At 47.0% G+C, this 10961-nt stretch overlaps 1 protein-coding gene across 4 annotated transcripts in view; it reads left to right on the forward strand.

The window, feature by feature from the left end:
- The window catches only part of EXTL3 (exostosin like glycosyltransferase 3), a 139572-nt gene that overhangs the window by 66447 nt on the left and 62164 nt on the right, over positions 1-10961 (forward strand). For all 4 annotated transcript variants that reach the window (XM_009283442.2, XM_009283439.2, XM_009283438.2 and 1 more), the window contains one exon: positions 4572-4666. The gene's annotated coding sequence lies outside the window, so the exon portion shown is untranslated. The remainder of the gene's footprint in view (positions 1-4571; positions 4667-10961) is intronic.

Below are 10961 nucleotides of genomic sequence, written 5' to 3' on the forward strand. Positions count from 1 at the left end.
TGGACTAGATGACCTTTAGAGGTCCCTTCCCACCCAAACCATTCTGTGATTCTATGAAAGCATATAAACATTTAAAATTTAAAAAGCAGGTTAACATCAAATTAAATTATCAGGCTAATTAAACCCCATCTACTAAGCCCGAGGTCCCTTCCAACCCAAACCATTCTGTGATTCTGTCATCTCAGCTGGGGATCATGGTGTTTGATGGTTTCATCTGAGGTGATGGCGGTGGAGTTGCTGAGGCTGTTGGTGCAAGAACTACTTGGGGTTGTTAATACTGTTTTAAGGCTTCTGTCTGTGCAGGTCAAACAAATTCTTTTTAGAGCATTGGTTCCTGCAGAAACCTCACCTTTGCAATAGAGGCACTTTTGAGGCACTAAATAACGCTGCCTTATGCCTCGGGCGATGTAGGTAGGGCTCTTGCTGCAACTTGGTGGTAACTGAGATCTGCAGGCAATGAGGCTGCCTCTACCTCTGCCCTGAGCATGGTTTGGTCTGGGTTCAGCTGGGTTTTACCTTCTGCTGAATCAGGATCTGTGATGCAGATGAGAGCACAGCCCCGTGTGCCCTTCCAGCAGAGGTTTGTCAGCCTTGGAAGCCCTCCCTCGCTGCAGGCACCCTGAGAGGTGCGGTAAGGCGGCCCACATGCATTTCACGGCTTGCTGGTGTGTGGGTAGCACTTTGGGACCTCAGGAAAGCTCAGCACCCCATGGAGCAGTGGGGAACCAGGACTTGAATTCAGTCATACGATTTGTCTGGTGCCCAAAGCAACACACTGCTTTGACCAAGAATGCCCCCATTCGTTCTGCCCTCCCACAAAGTAACGTTCCCTTCCCTTTTTCCAGGTTAGTTTTCATAATCAGATCTGGAAGCAAGTCCTCTGCCAGGCAAGCAGCCAGCAGATGTCTCAGCAGTGGGATGTTCTCTGCCCTCCAGCCCCATGGTGCTCGGGGCAACTGGGTGAGGATGAAGACCAGCATCTCCTACCAGCTTGGTCTAGTGGGGAGAAGCGGTCACGTTGGTCCATGAGTACAAGTTCAAGGAACAGGTGATGCAAATTAAATCGGTTTTTGATCACCCGCAGAGAAAAGTCCAGCAGAACCCTGGGGTGGTGCTTGGACAAAAAGCAGACGCCTGCTGTCTCAGGAATCTTCAAAACATTTCTCCTTTTGCCAGCACTGTTTGAGGCTTTCCTGGGTTGGGCCTGTGCCAGCCGCATCATGCTCCAGTCTTCCGCTTATCCCATTCAGGGGCTGGCACATCAGGGAAGCAGTGTTACCTGTCCTTAATTGATGGGGCAGCACTGGGCACGGCGAAACAAATACCCTGGGGATATTTGGTGTGTCTTCTCCATCTCCTGGGAGCGGGTCTGGAGCAGGCAACCACCCCAGCCTGCTTCTGCCGGGTCCCTCGTGTGTGCCAGCAGCACCTCGATGAGCCATGTTTCAATCACAGCACACGTTACAGAGAAGCTAATTTTTGTACGTAGGGATGAGGGTAAAGGAGAGGCTTGTTTAGAAGCAAATTCAACGCCTAATTACAATGTGTGCCATCAGTCTGTCCTTTCACCAGCCCGCGCTGCACTCCATCTCACCGAGAGCCCCTTGCACCCTACCATGCTTGATTTTAGCCTGAGGGATGTGAAGCAGCATGTCGCCTGCGTTGCCACATCGCAGCAGATGTGTGCCAGAGCGCTGCTGGCTCCCACCGATGGCAGGGAGAGTCACGATGATGTATGTGTATGTGCTTGTGTTTTGGCAGAGCTGCAAAAATCAGCATTTACGACGTATTACGGAGCCACCTCCCCTTCTGTCAAGTGAGAATAACATCATAAAAGTGCACATCCCCACGAGGGAACAATTTGGTAGCAATCAGCAGTTGTTGACTCTTGAACAGCTTCTGCTGGTCCAGCCAGTTCTTTAAAGGCTGGGGTTTTTGGTCTTTTTTTTTTTTTTTTTTAAATGGCAGCTTGCTAAGGGCCAGATACTGTTGTGACAGTACCTCTAAAATCCTTAAGCTGCTTGAATCACTCCAAGGAGCCAAGCAATAGCTAGAATAAAATATATCCCACAATGTTGTTCACTTCTGCTGACAGCTGCAGTTTAAATTACTGGTGCAACCTTTCAGCATAGCTAGCTTGTAAAAACTAATAAAAAATAAAATGAAGTCATAACAGCTACTTGCCACCGCTTCTATGCTGGGGAGTAGAGAGAAACTGCCTTTCTTTTTGGGTGAGCCTGTGCTAGTGTACTATTATTGCTGCTAATATTATATCCTGATCGCTGTCATTAATATATGCTGTAATTTTTACTATATAAGTTACGCAGTGTTTATTAGAGAAGGGGCTTTGCTTTTATCATAAGGTAGCATTTATCCCATGAGCACCCTAATGTTTTTCAGAGCTTACATTAGAATTATGCTTTTAAAAAAAACTAAGCTCTCAGGAGAGCGGTTCGTTTGGCTGATGCGGATTTGGGCATCCCATATCCAGATGCTCTGATTCCTTGGGTCCTTTGCCCCAGGTGTCCGGAGTTTCAGAGACCCAGAATAATTTGCGACTTCGGTTAAATTATTATTATTTTTTTTCAGTGTGGATTTTTATTTTGTAAACTGTATGCATTCATTCAAAGCTTGGAATAAAACATTTCGAGACCTCAAAGACCCCGTGAAGGTTGTGTACAGATGCTGGGTTCGCATAGTGTAGGTGGGCGTTGAAGCATGTATTTTGCAGGGCATGTTGAAATTACATCCTCATCTGTGGCTGTTGAGTGACATCTTCACTTGTGATTTCTGGAGAACTCTGGAAAAAGCTTTGCAGTCCGGGGAAGAGTGAGGGGTAGAGGGGTCGTGGCTGGGGGGTCTCGTTTCTGCAAACATCTTGTAGCCTCGTGCAGATGGAAACGTGCCACATCCTGCAGCCTGCCAAGAGAGAGAAGAGCTACGTTCACAATATGTTTCCTTCTTTGTAGCCCAGAGATGGAGGCACTTTGGAAGCATTTTGCTAGCCAGAGTGAAAAAGATGGAGGCAGCCTTTATAAGCAGCTGCCAGTCTTGTCACCAGAGCCCAGCACCAGCCCCTGAGGACCAGCACCAGCTCCCTGCTGGGATCAGCAGTGGAGCTGGGACTGTGTGAAAGGCTGCGAGCATGGAATGCGTTAGTAAGAGTAGGGGTGGGAAGAGGGAGGCTTGGGACACTCTGCTTGTACTGGCTGCCAGAACTGTGACTGTCCAAAAGGCTGTGTAGGAGGGTGAAGGCAGGATGTGGATGGCCCTGATGCGCGGCCGCTTTTTGTTCTGAAACAAAAGGAAGTGCCACCTACAGCAAAGGCATCACCTGCTGAGCAACAGTCCTGCAGCCTTGGACTTCGGTTAGCAGAAGGTATTTTATTTTGTTTCTATATGTTTAGCTGCCGAGATCGGGCAGTTGTTTGCAGCAGAAGCGTGTCTGAGAGAGGATTTGAGCTAGGGAAAAAGCTGGATGAAAAATCATTGTGAGTTACTGGGCTTGAGGCTGGAACTGGTGGGTGGAGCTCGTGGTGTGTCATGCAACAGGTCAGACTGGATGGCTTGCAGTGGTCCTCTTTGACCTTGGCACTTACGGAACAATGTAGTTGATTATTTTATTTTATTTTTTGTGGGAAATGGTCAAATGCATGTGACTTGAGAGCTATCGGTTGCCAGGTGTTGTAGTGGAAATGTTTTCTGTGAAGGGAGCTGAGAACGCCTGCAAGCTGACTTTGAGCTGATGGAGCGCAGAGCTGGTGACCCACATCTCATCCCATTTAGCTACAAAGGATTTGAGATATCCCTTCTCCAGGTTGTCTTGTTTAGAGAGAGGTATCAATAGCAGTGTTTGTAACGCATCCTGATCATTTGCCACTGCGGTTCTACCGCTGTAGATTGTACCAGCTATTACAAAGCCGAGGATCCTCATCCCCGGCTTCAGGTAATGAGCCGGGGTTTGGTGGAGTGAAGGTAACTCAGCAAGTCAGTGGCAGGGCTGACAACCAAGAGCATCTCTCACGTCTTTCTTCTGGACCCGGCTGTCCCCGTGCGTGTGCTGCCCTTGTAAACCAAAGAATCGAATTCGGGTAGAGCAGGCTCGAAGTTCATTTTCCTGGTGCTCCTGCAACAGAAGGGGCTCAGGACCAGGAGTCCAGGTCATCAGAACTTTGCTTGGGGAATTTTGGCCAGTTTGCTTTTTATTACAGATGCCCTGCACTCCCTTTGTGAGTCTCTGCTGTGCTGAGGAATATGCAGGAGACCGGGATGTGCCTCATTGCTCTGGGCATCATAGCACCAAGGAGGTATCCTTTGCCTTGGGCCTAATCCTGTGCCTGTCTCCTCAGCTAGTGTCCTCCAGCCTCCAATACTCCCCATTGTCAAGCCCATGGGGGCGTTCAGGCAGAAGGCCGACTACTTACGAATCTCTCATCTGTTTGGAGACGGACTGGAAGGAGTGTTTTTAGGCAGTGTGCTAATAGGCAGCCTCTCTTGCACAATGCCTCTAGGTGATGGGTAATATGTTTCTTAAGTACATGTGGTTTTGTTTGTGTTTTTATATTGAACAGGAGAAGAACCCTTGAGATCAACATTGGGAGAAAGAAGAAGAGTAGTGAAGGAGTCGATGTGTGATGCAGGACAGGTCTGAGCCAAGGTGCAGAAGGTAAAGCACAAACAAACCCTGCAGTGTCAGTCTACTCCACACTGGGCATTAGATTGCTTCTTCCCTGGCTGTATTTTAACAGTCTACCAAAAAATCTCTGCACTCTTATAGCAACACTGTCCCTTCTCCCCATAGTCAAGTTAAAATAACAGCGAGATGAAGAAAGCTTGTAAAAGTTGGGCAGCACCAGTACAGTCTCACCCATGGAGTCTTAATCAAGCCCCTTACATATTTTTTTGGCCATCAACTCTTTTTTTTAATCATCTATTATTTGCTGAACGTTTTAGCCAAATTCAGTTGGCAGAACTGCAGGCAAAGAAGCAGCGTTTCACAATGTCCTGATTTCAGCAGTTTAAATTCTGATTTTGAAAGCAGTGTTGAATGTCACTTATGGTCTGAGCTCGCCGGCTCAGTGTCTGGGTGCCTCAGGATCTGAATCCCCGCACACAGCTCAGCGGGGGCAGTTGGGCTCTGAAACTGCTTGCACAATCTGAAAATTTTTCTTCTTTAGCATCATTCATTGGGCAGATTCTTGTCCCAAAATGCTTTGTAACCAAGGTAGGCTCACTGTGTGAGGATTAGTCTACAGGCTGCTGATGCACAGCTATTGCGGGGCTGTGTGGCTGACCGGGAACCACGGGCAATCTCACTGCAGAGGCTAGAGATTGCTGCCAGCAGCACATTTCTCCTTCTCCAGTTTTCCCTCTCACTCCTGTAATGAAGCCAGAGGATGAGATTTTGTGCCCTGCGCTGAGCTCCTTCAGGCAAACTCCAGAGTATTGTCAAAACTGCTGATGAATTTGGGCTTGAGCAAAGGTGAAGCATGAAGCAAAAGCATGAAGCAAAGTGGCTGGAGCATGGAGTCACTTCTGCCTCTGCCAGGGAGCAGCGTTTTCTGGCAGAGGGACGCAAGGGCACCAAGAGGCAGTTGCATCCTATGCAAAGCTACTCTGGCAGCCTGAGCTTTTGAGTGGAAGTAGCACATGGATTGTTACTGGGAGCTGCCACAGTTATTCAGGCTGGGATTTGGCTGCCAGATCTAACTCCTGCTCTTAGGAAAAGTTGGATGAAATGTAATGGCCCGTGATACAGCAAGAAGCAGACTGGGTGCTCTCAAGGTCCCTTTTGGCCTTGAACTCTACTAATCTGTGAAAAAAATCACAGCTGCATCTCTAATAACACATGACCAGTTCAAGCCCCTGTTTTGACTTGCTGTCAAAAGATTTCTCCAGGAGCGCTGTGTCCTTCTGTGTCATGTTTGGAGCATCTGCTCTGTATATACTTGGGTTGAACCGCTTCCAGCAGACTTAGCAACTGTGCTGGTGATTTCCTCCAGGAAATCCAACCATGCAGGGCAGTGTTTAGCTTGTGGGATTGTGGCAATCAAGTCATAATGGCACTCTCTGAAGTTGCCCCCCCCCCCCTTTTTTTTTTTTTAATTATTTTTAACCTGTTAGCTGTCTGCCCATCCCCAACCACATATCTGTACATCTAAGGGTTTTTTTTCTGCCTTGTTCAAGTGAAAGAGTAAATCCTTTTTAATTTATTCCGGAGCAGCCCTTGAGCTCAGCTCCTGTGAGAGCCTGCTGACTTTGAGTTCAAAAAATTCTCACGTCTTTGAGGCCAGGCTATGGTCTTCCATCTTGCCTCAAAGTTAAACTGAAAGAGAAAATTCTTTTTTTTTTCTTAAAAAGAGAGAAAGAGAGAAAATAAGCATGCTGTGTAAGGGAATCGGGTCTTACCTGCAGCAGAAGAGAATATCAATGTGCAGAATTTCAGGTTAAAATCTGGTTGTTTAGTGAAGGCTTTATTTTCAAGCACCTAGCATGTTGTTTAGTAAGTGTTTCGTAGAGATAAAGACTTCCTTTTAAAGCAGTGCTGTTGGCTGGCTGGGATCCAGCCTGTGATCCTACATTAAAGCGTTTTTCGGTGTTTAAACCGCTACATTTCCGTGGTGGCTAAAAATGGTAGTTCTGATCCCTAATTTCCTGCAGATCTGCTGATAACAAGGTCTGGCTCAGGCCGAGTTTTGCGTCGCTAACTCCTGAGTTCGGTCTTTATGTCTGCGCTGAATTTCACTGCAGGCAGGAGTGTTGGTCACTGGCATAATTGCCTGGTTGTTTTCAGGAACAAACACTGAAAGATAGGCCAGGGACATCGCAGGTCAACATTAGGCTTAACATCTGCCTCAGTCTCGGCGTTTTCTTTTCCTTGCTGTCCAACTCAAGGTGTTTGGAGGTAGAAGCGAAGCTGCTCGAACGTGGGCTCTAGCACATGCGCCGAGCAAGGAAGACTTGCTTTTAAATGTGGATTTCTAATGCTTAACTTCTAACGTCATCCTGTGGAGCAATATTAAATGTGTCCAACAGTTGTTGTGCATATCAAATGACCGTCTTGACATACCAGAGGGGTTGGGTGTGGTTGATACCTTAAAATGCCTGTTATGCTGGATGCTATAGTGATGAATATGAAGTATTAAGCCCTATACCAAAGATGAGCTGTGCACCTTGAAAGGAAGGAAGGAGGTGCAGATAGCTATCTGGTGCATATATAAAAAAAAGTGTATGTATAGAGCAAAATAAATATGTAAGAGCTATTATATGCTAGCTCTCTTCCATAGGGCCCTGCTTAGGGCCCAAATTTATGCAGTTGTTGCTACAGCTGTGTGTTTGGAAGGGCAGAGGTAATAGATGGAAGACCTTTGATATATGGGGACCTTCCTTTTAAAAAACAGCTCTTCTGAGCAAGGTGACCTTGGCTCTGCTTCTAACTTGGGAAACCAGCAATGCGGTGGAAAGGGGATGCTGATCAGTGCAGTGAAGGCTCGGTTGGATGCCAGCAGAAGATAAAACATTGGTTGGGTTGGTCTGGAGTTTTAACCGTAAGTGGGGTTGTCAGGGCTGCCACGTAAAACTGTGGGTACTCTCCCAAACTTGCGTGTATTGAATATATACCTGGGAGGTGTGTATCTGTATTTTTTTTTTTTTTTTTTAAAAAGCTCCAATGTTGGTGTGGCATACTGGGGAGAAAAACAGCTTTCTTACCTGCCTCCAAGGTACACAATGATTTGCTGGCAGAGTAAACGACAGCTCAGCTAGCCCTTACAGGCATGGGGAAAGTTTCATGCGATATTTTGCAAGCCATTCTTAGCAAACTCTTCATTTTCAGAAACCCTTCCTTTCAAAGTTTTATAGTTCATGGAACATGTGCGTGAGAACACCTTGGTGTTTATACCCGTCTTTTGGGTATTGAGAAAGCCAGCTGAAACTACAGTTATTTTCTGGCATGTCTGCGTACAGTAAATCCACACAGCTCAGGTTACGATACAAGGATGGGTAATTGACTCTTCTTTTGTTCTGTTACCACTTCTCCTGCTCTTTCTTCAGCAGAGAAAAACCGCACATTGACCTCCTCCCGCAAACCTGTGTTCTGAGCCAGCAATAAAGTAGGAAAATTTTTTTTCCCCAAATCTAATTTGAAACATGATGACTGGACCATTCTTAAACAGCTTCCAACTTAACAATAAAGAAACTTCACAGAGTGCTCGGCAGGAGCCTCTGTACATAATTTAGATCATAATCAGATGCATTAACACATTTTATATGGATCTCATGGGGTCCAAGAAGACGAGGTGTGCTGGGTAATTTCTTTCCAGATTTCTTTACCTGATTGTTTATTACTCTTGGGGACTTCATTTGTGGTCCAAATGTCACCAGCAGAATCCTGCTGCTTCATGTGCCTGCATTTAGAGTAGCTAGTAGCAAGGCTTCAAATAACCTAATTGGTGTGTTATTGTCAGTCTTTCCATCTGTGTATGTCAAAGGGAGGATGGAGAGTACGTGGGGAGGGAGAGAGGCGAGAGGAACAAAAGCAAGGACCCAATTCTGCAAATTGCTGAGCTTCCCCTGTGCCGACAGCTCAGTGGGAGGGAAGGTGCCGAGAGTGCTCGACGAGTAGTGTGTTTCCAGCTGAGTACAATCATGAGCTCTGCTTCTAGAGAACTGCACGGGGGAAGCGCTCCCTCCCCACCTTTTCATTTTAGCTGTTAAACATAAGCAGCTCTAATTTTATAAAGCTTTTGAAAGCTTTTCAGCACTCTGTGCAAAGAAACGATCGTATATCATTCGCATTGCTTCATTGTTTTGCCATGAATCCACCCATGCCAAAAACATCCTTGTTGTGAAATCTCTCCTTTGACAGAAGATTCTGTTGCTGCTTTGGTAAAGGATGTTTTGGATTTCTTTCTGTTCTGCTGGTTTGTATTATCCCCTCAAAAGGTGGGCAGTGAAGTTCCCTGTCACTTCAATGTCTCCTTTATACATGCTGAAGTAATAACCTTTCCCATGTGTTTCATGGGTATTTATTTGTTACTAAATGCTGTGAACTAGTGTAACATCAGGATTCCCAATCCTTCCCCAGCTGTGGGCTGTTGAGGCCAGGCTCTGCTCCGAGATGCACAGCTCAGGGTTGGGAGCCTGGTCACTGGGGCGCAAGGAAACGCTCCTGGGCACCGGGACTCGCTTGCCCAGGGTGAAACCCACCAGCAGTGGCCTCGGCCGGCTACCATTGACCCACACGATCCCCAGCCGTGGGCCAGAAGTCAGCACAACTAGGAACTGAACCCACAAGGCAGGTTGGATGTAGCCACTGTGTTCAGGAAGGTGTGAAAGTTTTAAGAGCACGAAAGTGGCTGGATCACACCAGCTGGACTTGGGGCCAGAGAACGGGTGGATGTACTGGCGTAGCCTCGGGGCCACGGCAGCCCGTACCGAAAACCGAGCCCCTCTTTCCCCTTCGTTCTGTGATACTGAAACTGAAAACAACCCCTGACTGGAAGGCCACAGTGTTTTACTGGCATGCAGCGAAGGAGTGCTGTGGCACGGTGCTTTGGGTGCTGTGCACAACCTACAGGCAAACTGCGCCAACTAAAGCCCTTGTGTCTAAAACAGGTTTGAGTGCAGAAGATCCTTTGGAGGCCAAAAGAGAAACACTGATTTCTGTTAGCCTCTTTCTTTTTATTTTTTTTCCTTAATAATTGTTTATCAACAACATCTTCCCAGGCGATGATGAAACTCAGCATCCCAGACTAGCTGAGATCGTAAAGTGACTTTTACAACAGAACATAATGACGATGAAGAAATGAGTATCCTTAAAAATCGGAGGTGGTTGGGTTGTTGACTTTCCATTTAACATACTGAGCGAGTCCCTGTGTCTCACCCCTGTAACACCAGCGTGTTCTGCTGTTGAAATGTTGACGGGGAGAAAGGAGAGGGTGAAGAGCTGAGTCACCCGGTGCCTTTCCCACAAACACCTGCCTTTCCCTGGGCTTTCCAGCTGAGTACTGAGGAATGTCATTACTTGCAGGATATCCTGCCCCAAGGTATAAAAGTTATGGTTGTTGGGCTCTCCTGAACAAACCCTTTCCCCTCCATCTCCTGCTTATTTTGAATCATGAGAGCATCAGAGCAGGCTGATACAAGCTCCGAAGGGTTTGTATAGCAGGGTGAGCAGGCGTACACGAGAGGGAGAAAATATCCCCAGTCCCTTTGCTATTTATAGCCAGCTCACGAAGAGTTTCCTTGCTTCCAGTGCCCAAATTACCAGCTGTGACTGATGTATTCTCCTTACACAGCACGTACAGCGACCGACTTGTCTTGACAAGCTTGGGGGGTTATCGGTTCAGGTGACGAAGTCAGCGCAGTGGCACGCTGAGCAGCACCGCTCTGTTTGCACTGTGGTTTGGCTGGGGCACGGACACACTTGCTTGGTTGGGCTGTGGAAGGGGGTCTGGGCTTGCCAGGGCGGTGAAGGAAAAGGAGTGTTTTGTTTCCTATTTGCTTAAGATCTACTTGGGCTGGACTTCAGAATTTTTGATGTTCAACCTGTCTTTGTACCAAAACACTGCGACTGTTCAAACAATTGCTCAGCTGAAACTATTGGATTACCTCTCGCTAAAGCATTAGTTGATTTGGCTTGCTCTTTTGTCAAGCCTCTGAAGATAATAGCTTGCTTTAGCCTTTTGTCTCTGGATAGCATGAAAGAAGCGGCTGTCCGGAGGGGATGTGCTGCTACCTTCTAACTTCTGTGAGTTAGAAGCACCATGGGTTATCTGCATGGCGTAGGATCCATACAGCCTTCACCTGCCTTCTCCTTTATATCCTGCGTGTATTGCTTAGCTGGGTAAGAATTTTGTTTGCTGAAGACCTGCCAGGTGCTGATCTGTTCCTGCTTAGATCACAGCTGCTGTGTTCTCTTACTGCATAGTTTGGGTAACCTCTTACAGCTCAGGCCTCAT

This window comes from Aptenodytes forsteri, unplaced genomic scaffold, assembly GCF_000699145.1.
Source record: "Aptenodytes forsteri isolate BGI_AS27 unplaced genomic scaffold, ASM69914v1 Scaffold534, whole genome shotgun sequence".
NCBI classification, from domain to species: Eukaryota; Metazoa; Chordata; class Aves; order Sphenisciformes; family Spheniscidae; genus Aptenodytes; species Aptenodytes forsteri.